The 15623-nt window shown below is 35.6% G+C and overlaps 1 non-coding gene across 1 annotated transcript; it reads left to right on the top strand.

Annotated features, from left to right (window-relative positions):
• The first annotated feature begins 12163 nt into the window (after positions 1–12163).
• On the top strand, positions 12164–12235 carry TRNAW-CCA (transfer RNA tryptophan (anticodon CCA)). The gene has a single exon. It is a non-coding gene; the product is annotated as a tRNA-Trp (tRNA).
• Positions 12236–15623: the final 3388 nt, after the last annotated feature.

Genomic DNA, 15623 nt, shown 5'->3' with positions numbered 1-15623 from the left:
AGGAAGCTTTAATTTCAAATAATATTCAATAGAAGAGGCTATTTTAATTAGTTGAAAATTAACATTGAAATATGTGCGAATTTCCATAAGTTATTAAATCCATCATGGTTGCAGATGCAAAAACAATTGAATCCAACTTCCATACTATTAAAACCCAAAACCTGCAAATAATCTCATGAGAAAAGCATAATCAAATTAGGTTAATTCCATATTTCAAACAATTTAAAGTTTCGTACTGTATAGGATTAGTTTAGTAGTCTGAACATTTATTGCAATTCTTGGTAAATCATTCGAAATTTTATTTGGCAACATTTGCAGTCTGTGCTTTCCTTACTTTTTATTTTTTATTATTTATTTATTTATTTTTGTTGTTTTGGACTGAGAATTTAGACACTGAAAATCTTAACCTAACTGTTTGTGACGTGTTTCTGTGCTAATCGGCTTTTCTTTAATAATGCCAATTGTCCCATTAAATTTATATGTTAATGAGCGCGTTCTAGAGTGCGCTAAATGCTTAAAGTAGGTTATATAGAGAGCTGATACCACTTCCTTATATAACCCTCGTCAAGTTTTACAAAGCAAGTACCAGAAATAGATGCCACATTCGATGGAAACATTGAAGAAAAAAATAACCAGATGTTTCCGTCTAAGCTCTTAAAAATGTAACGATCATTTGTATACGTACCTTTTCTTCCATGAATCTTTGCTTTGATGAAGAAAAAATACACAGATAACAGCGATTCCCTTGTGAATTGTTTTCAATCCAGTCTGTTCCTATTGGTTTTATGTACGACTGACGATCCGTTTATTTGCCTGTCCGAATAATGTGGTCCATCTGTGAAACAATGATGGCGTTGACCTCCCAAAGATTTTTTATGTATCTCTTCGTAACTACAATGTGGATGTATACATTGCATTATTCTTCCTGTTGGTGAGGATTCATTTGTTATATACACTCTTTGTCTAAGATATGTAACACAAACTTGTTCAGTGTATATATAACACACACTCATAAAGAATATAATTTCTAGAATTCACCAAGGATCCCTTGCTCTTACGCAGTGATGATTACAGAAGATTTTCTCCTGGGGGATTCAATATACTGGGGTGAAAAGTAATATTATATAAATACTGGAACGACAGGATCAGTGTTTCTTTCTAGCAAACCCTATCTATCACGATTGTGGAACTCACCACCAAAAGAATAAATAACACTTCTGATCAGACTATATACACAACACTTATTTATTAAAACTTAAGTACAGTGTAACGGTTTCAACACCTTAACGTTATTTTCATCAGGCAGTTAGTGATTGATGAAGATAACGTCAAGTTGTCGAAACTGTTACACTGTACTTTAGTTTTATTAAATAAATATATACTCTGGTCAGAAGTGTTAATTATTTCTTTCTGGCATGCTTTAGGAGCAGTACCCCCCCCCCCCGAATGAGATAGGATTAATACCTACTAGAATAGCACTGGCGCAAATCCCGGAGGGATGAGGGGGACATGTCCCCACTAATCTTGTAACTGGTGGGACTGTTCTCCCCAATAATTCGATTTGAAATGTGTTTTTTTTTTGGGGGGGGGAGAAATGTGATGATTTGTGTCCGACTGTCACAAAGAAAAGTGAGATGAAATTGATGTCCCTTGCTGTAGAATATACAACAGGTTCACCTGAGAAATCAGATTCATCTACTGTAACATGCTCTCATCTCCCCCCCTTCCCCCCGAATAAGCTTCAAATCTGCCTGCCTCCCAATCTTGAAAACAACTTTGCTTCCCTTATCCTCCACAACATTGTTTTTTTCAACTTCATAAATATTTTGAACATCGTTAAAAAATATGGTACGATCTTACGATCTTACCCGTCCCCGGCCCCCTCCCCCTCTGATGTTGAACACAGACTTGAACCGATGTAGAATAGTAGCAGCAGTAAGAGATAAATAGTTTCAGAATAGAATAAATAAATAAACATTTTAATATTGCTACTTTACAAGTGTTTTAAAGCTCGTGCTGAAGCTAGTTTTTTTTCTTTTTTCTTTTTTTTCAAATTTACAGATTAGGTGGTCGTTACGGCGAATGCCTCGTGTGTGGTGCTGCTCTGTGAGGACGAGAGTTGAGCGGGAATTCCTATACATCTACACTACATTTTCACTTTCTTTTACATTTACACGTATTATCTGTCAGGAAAGTAAATGTACACCTATTTTTCGAGTCTGGCATTCCTGTGCTCCATCCGTGGAGAGTATAAGAATTAAATTAATCAAGTGTTTACTGAGGGGCAAAAAGAAAAGTTTAATCTGAATAAGACATTACAGAGGAGCACAAGCTGTGAATACGAATAGTGCATAGTGTAAATAAAGGACGACACCGAAAGAGAAAGCCAGAAACAGCTGTTAAACTTAGAAAAAAGAGTAAAAATTGTCGAAGTGGGAACATAAAACACAAATACAACAAATACGCCGACAACTAAACATTCAACACACCATGATCTTGGTGTAGTGGTTAAGGTGCTGGCTTACAAATAAAAAGAACGCGAATTCGAATCCCCGTCAAGGACGTTTTTAAAAAATTTTGGTAATAATACATACAGCTCATGAGAGATGGTAAAAGAGGTCGTATTTAGTCTTTCGTAGCAATTATTATTGGTAATATTTAGTACTGATAATACTTTCTGTCTTTGCGTATTGCTTTTATTCTCTTCTTAATTTTGAAAGAGAAGAATATCCGAACAAATGCCACCAAAATTCCTCATATTTTGAATGTAAACGCCATTTGCAATTAGTAAAGAATAAAAATTGAACGTTCCGATGTAGCTGCAAAAAGTAAAAAGAAAAACATGGAAGTGGAGTGTTCGAATCCATACTCATGGTTATTAAAAATACAATTTTTACATGCTTTACACCTCCCGACCACGTTTCTACGTTAGCAATTAAGAGGTTTGTGTTTAGGTTAGGCTGGTCAATACATTTTGCAAAGGGGCCCGGTTTAGCTCTGACGCACCACAGGTGCGAGCAGGGAGCAAAACACTTATTCTCTCCCTCTGTGTGTCTATTTATCTATCTATCTGCATATATATATATATATATATATATATATATATATATATATATATATATATATAACGCTATTTGTGAATGACATAACCACCCTAATTTTCAGCGGATTGAGACGAAACTTGGCACAAACATTAATTGTTGAAATATCTTGAGTTCGTTAACCAGAATAATCTGATGAAAATATTCAAACTGGCGGTCCTTCAAACTCTTAAAAACTTCCAAGGCAACCAAATTTCGCCCATAAATAGGTATTCAGAAAGTTTGAATAACTTTTCCTCTTTTACTGAGATATATGTGTGCAGGGACTTATTGAAATATTGGACCCGATTAATCGCATAAAGAAGGTTCACGCCCTTTCGCTACGGTCAGTTTTTTTTTCAGGAGGGAGTTATTTTCGTATCGGAACAAGATGATTGTTAGTGATGATATGAAATTACACATTGAAAGTGAAGTAACTTGTGAAACGTGTTATTTGAAAGAATAATATAATAAATGTGCATTCCTCTAACACAGAGAACTGTAAATCATGTATTTCGAGTTCGGGAGCGTGAATGGCGAGGAGTGTTATTTGATTTGCTTTTCAGTAACACATTGCATTGCAAATAAAGGTAGGCAACATTAGTGGTAAGTAAAATAATAATAATAATAATATTAATATTAATATTAATAATAATAATAATAATAATAATAATAGGTGTTGTTTGTGGCAAGGCAATATCTTCCTCAATTCTTCTTCAAACGTAATAATTGTAACGCCACATCTCCCTTACAAACAAAATATTTGCAATTTATATCGAGAGAACGGGAAATTGTAGAGTGATGGGAGCAACGTTGGACAGTATGCACTCATAGTAATCAGAAAAATAAGCGATTTCAATGCAAAATGAACGAAAAGTCATTGTCATGGGTAGTCATGGAGCCACGGCAGAGCCCTCTTTAGGCAAAATGTCGATAACTTATATCGAGAGAACAGGAGGTGATAGTGAGATGGGACCAACGTTGGACACTGTCAACCCATAAGGCGCATCGAAAAAAATTAGTGTGGGGGGGGCGCCAGCCAGCCTGACTTATTTCCACATAATAATATAAAATTATATTGTCGAAATACACACACGAGTTAGCTAGTAATATTTGATATTATTATTATTATTATCGACAGCGTCTTTATTACGTGTGCGTGTTTGACATGAAGCGAAAGAGAAGATCCATCATTCGTAGAAAGAATAAGAATAGTCAGTTACTTTAACTGTGAACGACAGCGAAAAATACGAAAAGAGTGATTAGCTGTAGCGAAAAGAAACAATACTTTCTCTCAAATGGATAAAAAACCAAGCCGAGATAGATTCGAACTCGCATGGACGGTGTGAAAAGTCAGTGCTTTGTCCACTTTTTTTAACTGACTCACCGAACGTGTTTTAGTAACTTACTTATTGCTAATTTTACTTGCTTCACTCGTTCAACTTGCTTTTTCTAATAACTTATAACGACAGAGACACGAACACAGAAGCATAAGGAATAGTTAAAAATCATAAATGCTCTCCCACCGGGAATCGAACCCGGGACACCAGACACCAAAGTCGCACGTGCTAGCGACTAGATCAGAGGGGAGGGCACTGCTCACTCTCTGTGTCGTTAGGGATTAGGACCACTGTATTGCCAGCCATCACTTCTGTGGGTTGTATACTATGATCACATGTTTCTTCTTTGCTGGAAGAGTTAAACCTACATTCTATGTAATACATGAGGTATTTAGACCTACATGCTCTTGATATAATGTAATAAAAGGGTCATGATGGGAATAAAAAAAAGAACATTCCTTGGACAAAACGGAAACTATTGGCATCATAAATATTTATCTACGAGGCATGCGCAGTAGTATATTTCAGAATAGTTACTGTTTAGTTCAGTAAACGAAGAAAGGGGTGTAAAAAAGCAAATATGTTGCGTCAACGAGATCGAGCAGAGTTGACAGAGGCGGAAGCATATGTGTAGTAATACAACAACTTGGTTAAATTGATAATTGGTTCTTTATTCTGTAGTAGATCGTATCACAACTTTACGGGAGAGCAGAGAAAGACTTACTAACGCTGTCATATAGTAAACTTTAGTAACACGATCATATAGACACAAATGGATGTAACTGTGAGTACTACAACTTGGATTTAACGAAAGCCGTTTAGATATTCAGTGGTTTACAGGGTTGTATAAGACACAATACAATTCTTCATACCTCAGCTTCCAGTAACTAGATACATGCAATTTCTGGTTAGATACTGAAACTGCTGTCGGATTTTAATACATGACGTATTGCAGGATACAAAATGCTTTGCATTACTTGTTTGTTTGTAGACAGCTACTAGCTTAGTGTTCTGAAAGGTTGTGTATAAACTAGGGATAGCCAATTTCGGAATTATTACTTTCCGGACTCCCAAAGGTAAAACCGGACAAATTCCGGAATTCGGAAAATTCCCATTTTGGAATAATTCCAGAATTCGGAAAAATCCGGAATTTAGAAATTTCTGATTTCGTTAACATTTCGGAATTCGGAACAATCCGGATATTTTCGAAATCCGGAATTTTCTAAATTCCGGATTCTTCCCGAGTTCCGGAATTTTTCTGAATTAGGGAGTTTAACTGAATTCCATAATTTTCCGAAATCCGGAAAGTGAAAGTTCCGCTTCCAAAAAATGAATTTATTTTGGTTAATATGAATCGTGGCGGAAATAAGTCTTTGACCAGGTAATGGCGACTGCTTTGAAAGAAATGGGGTGTATGAAAATTCAGTCTGTCATATTTGTAGTTTCGTGTGGAGAAAAAGCAAAACTTGTGAACATAGTATACAACCCACAGAAGTGATGGCTGGCAATACAGTGGTCCTAATCCCTAACGACACAGAGAGTGAGCAGTGCCCTCCCCTCTGGTCTAGTGGCTAGCACGTGCGACTTTGGTGTCTGGTGTCCCGGGTTCGATTCCCGGTGGAAGAGCATTTATGATTTTTAACTATTCCTTATGTTTCTGTGTTCGTGTCTCTGTCGTTATAAGTTATTAGAAAAAGCAAGTTGAACGAGTGAAGCAAGTAAAATTAGCAATAAGTAAGTTACTAAAACACGTTCGGTGAGTCAGTTAAAAAAAATGGACAAAGCACTGACTTTTCACACCGTCCATGCGAGTTCAAATCTATCTCGGCTTGGTTTTTTATCCATTTGAGAGAAAGTATTGTTTCTTTTCGCTACAGCTAATCACTCTTTTCGTATTTTTCGCTGTCGTTCACAGTTAAAGTAACTGACTATTCTTATTCTTTCTACGAATGGTGGATCTTCTCTTTGGCTTCATGTCAAACATGCACACGTAATAAAGACGCTGTCGATAATAATAATAATAATATCAAATATTACTAGCTAACTCGTGTGTGTATTTCGACATTATAATTTTATATTATTACGTGGAAATAAGTCAGGCTGGCTGGCGCCCCCCCACACTAATTTTTTTCGATGCGCCTTATGGGTTGACAGTGTCCAACGTTGGTCCCATCTCACTATCACCTCCTGTTCTCTCGATATAAGTTATCGACATTTTGCCTAAAGAGGGCTCTGCCGTGGCTCCATGACTACCCATGACAATGACTTTTCGTTCATTTTGCATTGAAATCGCTTATTTTTCTGATTACTATGAGTGCATACTGCCCAACGTTGCTCCCATCACTCTACAATTTCCCGTTCTCTCGATATAAATTGCAAATATTTTGTTTGTAAGGGAGATGTGGCGTTACAATTATTACGTTTGAAGAAGAATTGAGGAAGATATTGCCTTGCCACAAACAACACCTATTATTATTATTATTATTATTATTATTATTATTATTATTATTATTATTATTATTATTATTATTATTATTATTATTATTATTAATATTAATATTATTATTATTATTATTTTACTTACCACTAATGTTGCCTACCTTTATTTGCAATGCAATGTGTTACTGAAAAGCAAATCAAATAACACTCTTCGCCATTCACGCTCCCGAACTCGAAATACATGATTTACAGTTCTCTGTGTTAGAGGAATGCACATTTATTATATTATTCTTTCAAATAACACGTTTCACAAGTTACTTCACTTTCAATGTGTAATTTCATATCATCACTAACAATCATCTTGTTCCGATACGAAAATAACTCCCTCCTGAAAAAAAAAACTGACCGTAGCGAAAGGGCGTGAACCTTCTTTATGCGATTAATCGGGTCCAATATTTCAATAAGTCCCTGCACACATATATCTCAGTAAAAGAGGAAAAGTTATTCAAACTTTCTGAATACCTATTTATGGGCGAAATTTGGTTGCCTTGGAAGTTTTTAAGAGTTTGAAGGACCGCCAGTTTGAACATTTTCATCAGATTATTCTGGTTAACGAACTCAAGATATTTCAACAATTAATGTTTGTGCCAAGTTTCGTCTCAATCCGCTGAAAATTAGGGTGGTTATGTCATTCACAAATAGCGTTATATATATATATATATATATATATATATATATATATATATATATATATATATATATATATATATGCAGATAGATAGATAAATAGACACACAGAGGGAGAGAGAATAAGTGTTTTGCTCCCTGCTCGCACCTGTGGTGCGTCAGAGCTAAACCGGGCCCCTTTGCAAAACGTATTGACCAGCCTAACCTAAAAACACAAACCTCTTAATTGCTAACGTAGAAACGTGGTCGGGAGGTGTAAAGCATGTAAAAATTGTATTTTTAATAACCATGAGTATGGATTCGAACACTCCACTTCCATGTTTTTCTTTTTACTTTTTGCAGCTACATCGGAACGTTCAATTTTTATTCTTTACTAATTGCAAATGGCGTTTACATTCAAAATATGAGGAATTTTGGTGGCATTTGTTCGGATATTCTTCTCTTTCAAAATTAAGAAGAGAATAAAAGCAATACGCAAAGACAGAAAGTATTATCAGTACTAAATATTACCAATAATAATTGCTACGAAAGACTAAATACGACCTCTTTTACCATCTCTCATGAGCTGTATGTATTATTACCAAAATTTTTTTAAAAACGTCCTTGACGGGGATTCGAATTCGCGTCCTTTTTATTTGTAAGCCAGCACCTTAACCACTACACCAAGATCATGGTGTGTTGAATGTTTAGTTGTCGGCGTATTTGTTGTATTTGTGTTTTATGTTCCCACTTCGACAATTTTTACTCTTTTTTCTAAGTTTAACAGCTGTTTCTGGCTTTCTCTTTCGGTGTCGTCCTTTATTTACACTATGCACTATTCGTATTCACAGCTTGTGCTCCTCTGCAATGTCTTATTCAGATTAAACTTTTCTTTTTGCCCCTCAGTAAACATTTGATTGATTTAATTCTCATACTCTCCACGGATGGAGCGCAGGAATGCCAGACTCGAAAAATAGGTGTACATTTACTTTCCTGACAGATAATACATATATCCCTTTCTTTTTACTACTTTGTGTTCTTTTTTCATTTTACACTTCCCACTTTCCTCTAACTTTTTGCCCTGTTCAACTTAGCGTTGACTGTCTGAACTTCTTTCCCGATTTTGACCTTTTCCTGACTTTGACCTTTTTCCAGATTGTGTCCTTTGTTTCCAATTGTATCCTGTGTTTCATTCAATTTTGATTCTGAATCATAAATCCTCCGTGTGAGGTACACATTTGACAATTTTGCATTTGTAGCACACGCGACTAGCGAGCTGGTGCATCTACCTATTTGACCGGTAATGGTCTACGACAAGACAGGACAAGTAGTCGTAGACTTTGTTAATTCATGGTTTTAGAGTGCCCCCTCCCCCAACACATGTTAAGACACTGGATAGAATATATGATCATAGGGGGATTTCGTGTCTCCCCTGCTCACTGTTGCCACACTTGGTACAATTGTACTAAATTCAGCCCTTTTTGCCATTCGTCGGCCCGTTGGTACCACGCTGGCATTCTCAGCCCCTTTTGTTAAATAGTTGGTACAATTCTACCCAATTCAGCACCATTTAACAAATACAAGTCACATTTTCAGAAGTGTTAGTAAGTCTTTCTCTACATCTCCTTCTTTTGATGTCTTTCATGGAAGGTTCTAGGACCCTGGACCGGTTTTACATTTTTTACAAATGTCAGTTAACTTACCTTATATTCTTCTTACAGTCTATTATCCTTCTTTGGTCATGAAATAAGCGTTAATAAGGTGCAATAATTTATATTTAATATTTTATTATAACGTACTATTTACAAACGTACTCAGAGATGATTGATTTGTTCCTAGTTTTATATTTTTTCATATATGGCCAGTGGCGTATTTACGATTTTGTTTCGGGAGGGGCTTTGCTAACTTTCGGGGGGGGGGGCTTTGCCTGGAAATGTGAAAATTCTGCAAGATATTTCATTTACTTTACTATAGTAAGTAAGATTTCAAGGAGGGGGGCTTAAGCCCGGAAGCAACCCCCTAAATACGCCACTGTATATGGCCATAATACTTTTTTGGTTTATTGGTTACTTTGAAATAGAGGAGCGTTTGGTTTCGTTACAACACGTACCGAAGATGATAAATAACTCTTTTCCCTTTTAATTTACGGCCTCTGTTATACTTCCTACGTGCGAGAAAAGTTTCATCTACTTCCAAGGTTGTTCGGGTTCCTCCTATTTGGATGTTTTTAAAAAGTAATTTTAAGAAAGAGCACCTGCTTGATTTGGATTCTTGGAAAAGGGAGGGGTGGTGTTGTAGAACTTTACTTCTTTTAATGTCGTGTTATAGGGCCATGTATTACACTGATATAAAATAATGAATTCAGCCCTTTTTGTTTAAATTTGGTACTGTTTTTCAGCCCACTCCAGAGATAGGACTGTGGCAACAGTGCCCCTGCTCTTACGGACAATTTAGAAAAGAAAGGTAGTATTATGCCTATGTTGTGTTACGTTACACTATAAGCTTCTGTGAAACAGATTTTCTTCCATTTTTTTTTCCAGAAGTAAAGAGCGCTGCAGAATTAAATCGTGTGGAAGCTGCACTAAGATACTGTCTGCTATAAGACATGAGCTGCACAAATTTGTAGCTGTTAATGACTGTTAACCGCAGAAACTTCATAACGTACAGTACGCAATTCAGGGGTGCACGGAGGGGAGGGGTGTCCACCGGCTCCGCTCCACCAAAACTTCGTAATCAACATATATTTGTACATTTTATCAATAAAACTATACTTCTTTAACAGGGAAAAGTATTTCCAGAATGAAATTAAAAATAATTATTTTTTTTAGAAATTTATATTAAATTTATTTGATTTAATTAACTAATGAAGCAATAATTATAGAATCAATAACTGCTGTTAGTATTGAATCAATATTAGTATTGGTCAACACCGATATAATCTCTCTATGACTTACGGTTCCCGAGATATGGCTCCTTAATTCTCCCGAAATTGGAACTTTTTTTGGCCAATATCTCGGAAATGGTAAGAGTGACGCGAAAAATTCCATCCCTTCTTTCAGATAGTTTTTGATGCTCCATCAAATGGAGGACTCAAAATGGAAAAATTCACAAATAACAAACAGATACATAAACATACAGACATAGAAAATTCAGTAACGAACTTTTATTAAAGTTCGTTGAAAATGAAATGAAAATTTTCAGTTTGTTTTAGATTATGCCCTTTAGACTAAGGGAGACAATGAGTAAGAGAAGTGAATGATGATGGAATAATTGGTGGAATGAGAATGAGGGTGGAACAATATCCCAAGAAAACCCATGGACACGATACTTTTATAAGAAAAAGTACGGTTGAAGTGGAGAATCAAAATATTTAATCTACAACAATAATTTCTCTGTTAAACAAGTATAGTTTGACGACTAACAAAGGGCATTTAAACTAGGTTTGACTTTATAATTCACTTTAACATCTAGATTGCCACCGCTATGACCTGTGCGCTACTGACAACAGTTCGCCAGTAATATTCAACGAACTTAAAAAAGCTCGTTAATGAAATCTCTCTCTCTCTCTGCGTGTGTATGTGTGTGTCTGTTATTTGTGAATTTTTCAATTTTGAGTCCTCCATTCGACAGAGCATCAAGAACTATCTGAAAGAAGTGATGGAATTTTTCGCGTCACTCTTACCGTTCCCCAGATATTGGCAAGAAAAGTTCCGATTTCGAGAGATTTAAGGAGCTATATCTCGGGAACCGTAAGTCATAGAAAGATTATATTTTACGATTTTTTCAATTTTGAGCCCTCTATTTTGAGCATGTCTTCGTAAAATAACATATCGCAGAACGTTTTAACAAAACTCTTAAACAGAACATATGGAAAAGAAAAATTAGTACTCAACGAGATTAGAAGTGGATAGATATATTACAAGAATTGTTTAATGAGTATAATAATAAAGTACGTACATACAACAATTGGTATAAAGCCTGTAGAAGTTAATAAGAAAAATTTAATTATTTTAAAGTTCGTTCTGGCAATGCACTTGCAGCATTCTCAACTGGTTTCGCTTTTGTTTTAGCAGCATTTGCTTTGTGTATGCTTTTACGTATACGCGGCGGGGATATTAAATGTTGACTTCTACGCCATATGTAAAATATATAATTGCATACACACCTATAAAACAAATGCGTCAACAGTTCAATATATATTGTTTGTGTATGAAGTTCCATACACGTGGCAGTCTACGTGTTAATATATACTGTACTTGGTTACTTAGTGAATAAATAGCTTAAATACTCCATGAGTACAATGCTGATTGTGAGTATTAATCACGTGACTTGTTTGCTAACTAATAAATTTGTGTGAACATGTCTGTTATTCAAATAAGCAACTGATGAAAGCACTAAACATATTATTTTTTTTTCCCTCCTCTTTCGAGTAATTTAGATTTAAGGCACAGATCAACATATTATTAACGTTATTACCATGTGTTTAATACCATGGTAAGTTTTGCTTCATTACAATAATAGTGTCGAATACTTAAAAAAATTATAATCAACAATAACAATCTCTATTTACAATATCTTCAGCGATAAAGTTGCAATTGTTTCAGAAATATTGATAGAACCAACATATAGACAAGCGTGGACCTCGTGGCGCAACGGTAGCGCGTCTGACTCCAGATCAGAAGGTTGCGTGTTCAAATCACGTCGGGGTCAACACAGGTTTTTTCTCTTGCTAATATTTTTGATTGGCTGTCTTGCACCTAGCATTCTATATATAGCATGTATATTTTCGTTTCATTTTCAAAATAAATAATATGAAGTTTGTTTTGATTTGTCAAAACTAAATTATTATTCGGCAAAAACATTATATATATATATATATATATATATATATATATATATATATATAATATATATATATATATATATATATATATATATATATATATATATATATATATATATATATATAAGTATACCCAGGGCCGGTTCCACCATATATGCAACATGTGCATATTCTGGGGGCGGTAAAATCTGTCATAAACTATATTATTTAAAATAAATATTTCTTGTTGGAAACAGACTTCATGATGATAATAGTTAAATTTACTAACCTGATCTCTATTTGAATACTACATTCATAAATCATGTTTAGGTCGCATTAGTTTAAGTCACATGGACAGTCAAATAAATCCCGCCATAAATTTCTTCATTGTTGTTAAATACAAGAATTCAATATTCTAACAGTAGCGAACGCCTGTTCCATTTACTTAGTTATTACAGTTTTGATATGAAAACTAGTCTTCTCTTTGCCACAAAAAGTTCCTAGTCATTGAAGGTGGAAATATATTTTTATATTCTTTTAACAGATGTAGAAGGAAAATCAAGAAATAAAGATAAAAGAGCTAGTTTCACTGGAATTGCAAACTGATATATTGAGATTGAAGTTCGATATTGAATTCTATAAAAAGGATTAGCATCTTTCCTTTGCAGATGTGTAAATCGTGGCTTTTAAGGTATTAGTTCTTTCTGGAAAAGGGGGGGGGGTAGGTCGAAAAATGATGACATTGCACAGGGCATTAAATTCCCTGGGGTAAACCCTGAGTATACTAGTTAGTAACAGATTGTATATTATATAGTTTTCTTGATAGGCCTAGCTACGGAATGTGCATGTGCACGCTCTAATAAAAATAGTTGGATCCCCTTTTAAATTCAATTGTCATATGTACAGTACATTCGAAAATGTTACTACGTGTAATTATTTTATTCATTGAAATAATATTTGATTTCATTTTTAAGACAAAGTCCAACATAATAAGCGCGTAAGAATGTTATAGTGACAGAATGATTATCTTTGTGCACACACACACACGCATATATATATATATATATATATATAAATAGGGGTGGGACAAAGAAATCTAATACGTTTGCAAAAGTGTAAAAATCATACCTAATATGGTGTGGGGCCTCCTTTTGCGTCCAAAACAGCTTGGATCCGACGTGGAATGGACGTATACAGCTATTGAATCGTGGTGTGTGAAAATTTGTACCATTGTTCCTCCAAAACATGCTCCAGTGCCTTAAGGGATGCTGGTGGAGGGTAATGAGACCGAACACGCCTTTCTAACTCAGACCACAATGGCTCAATGATGTTCAGATCTGGTGATTATGGGACCCAGGGGAAGTGTGATAGCTCCTGGTTATGCTCCTCAAACCATGATTTCACTGTATTTGTAGCGTGACAGGGTGCCAATCATCTTGGTAGATGCCATCATAATCAGGGAACAATATTTGAGCCATGGGTAGACCCTGGTCCCCCAAAATGGCCTCATACGCCTTAGTATTCATCATTCCATGCGGGGCAATGATGGGACCTGCAGCAAACCACGATATCACTGCCCATACTGTAACAGAACCACCCCATGCTTTACAGTTGGGAGCAGACAGTCTGCACTGAGAAAAAAAAATGTAGGTGGCATACTTAAAAACGTAGGTTACATTCGTAATTCCTGTAGTTTCTGGACTTAACGTACAACCGTATATAACATCCTGCAGCAAACGTATAGCTGAAAAAGTATGTATTATACGTACTGTCTGCACAAGTGCAATGACGTCATTCGTGTGACGTTATCTGCAGTAACAAGTATATACGGAGGTAATATCTAGCTTTGTGACGTCAGGGTCGTATGTAGCATGTGGGTTAATAATGACGACATACACTGACTATCAGGACGGAGCATGATTTCAAGAAGTATGCAATATACGTTCTGTACGTATGTTTCTTGCGTTCAACCCCGAGACAGCATCTATATTGTACTTGTGCCCCATACGTACGACTAGATACAGTATACGTATTGTACGTATGTATTATACAGATTTTCCTTATGTCGCACACAGCTTGTCCAGATACAGCATACAGAATATCCGTATGCACCATACAGAGTGCATATATGTAGCTTACAGACTGTCTGCATGCAGCATATAGATTATACGTATGTCGCGTACAGGTTGGCCATATGTAATGTATAGATTGGATGTATATAGCTAATAGGTTGTCCATATGAAATATACAGATTTTACCTGTATCGAATACGTATTGCCTTCTTGTAATGTATGGATCGGACATATGCAGGATCTAGAGTGTACGTATAGTGCACCATTATTAAAGTGCTGCAACATACTGCAAAGTGCATGATACATTCTTACTGTAATGTTGTCAAATATTGTTTTACTCTGTATGAAAACAAAAATAGCTTAAAATATGGTTGATCTCCTTTGTGCCAATAATAATAAAATTAACAATACTACACTTTTCAAATCTTAGTTTGGAGCAGTGAAACTGTCCAAAGAAATGTATTTACCTGCAGGGTGTCCTATAAGTTTGGGCTTCCTGCTAATTCGTTGGAAAGCTACTGCAAAGTCAAGTGTTGAAAAGTGACACAAGCGTTAATTTTAAAATTATGGGCACAAAGCAGGGGCGGATCCAGGACGGACTTCTGGGGGGGGGCGGTCGGCGGTAATACTGCTACTTTTAAGAGCTCCAAACTTGTTATGGATGGGTTTATTTATATATAAAATAAGAAAGTTTCCTCTTGTGGGGGTGGGGGGGCGATCGCCCCGATCGCCCCCCTCTGGATCCGCCCCTGGCACAAAGGAGGTTAACCATATATTAAACTATTTTCGTTTCCATACAGAGTAAATCAATATGTGATATATTACTGTAAGAATTTATCATATGGGTTGCAGTTAGTTAGTTGCAGCACCTCAATAATAATGCAAAATGCACAGCCTTATACAATCCTATATTCAAACTCAAACAAGATTTAAGTACAATCATTTATTAAGCTGTTATCATCCATTGCTTGTACGATATAAAGATTATTTTACCTCATTCTTTTCCTTAATAGTATCTTCTACTAAAGTGCAGTTGTTACCACAAGAGGCCTGAATAGAATTTTCCAGAAATAACTTCTCTGTACATTTTAATTAACAGGTATGTCTTTTTTTTTTAAATGTCGCAATAATTAAAAGTGTGGTGTCAGCCGGAAACGTATTCGCTTACAATATGATTCCTACTCAGTACTCGCCATTAAAAATG

The sequence above is a fragment of the Thermobia domestica genome, chromosome 14 (assembly GCF_964235325.1).
Source record: "Thermobia domestica chromosome 14, izTheDome1.hap1.1, whole genome shotgun sequence".
Taxonomy (NCBI): domain Eukaryota; kingdom Metazoa; phylum Arthropoda; class Insecta; order Zygentoma; family Lepismatidae; genus Thermobia; species Thermobia domestica.
The sequence above is the reverse complement of the archived record's forward strand: the minus strand, read 5'-3'. Positions and strand labels throughout refer to the sequence as shown.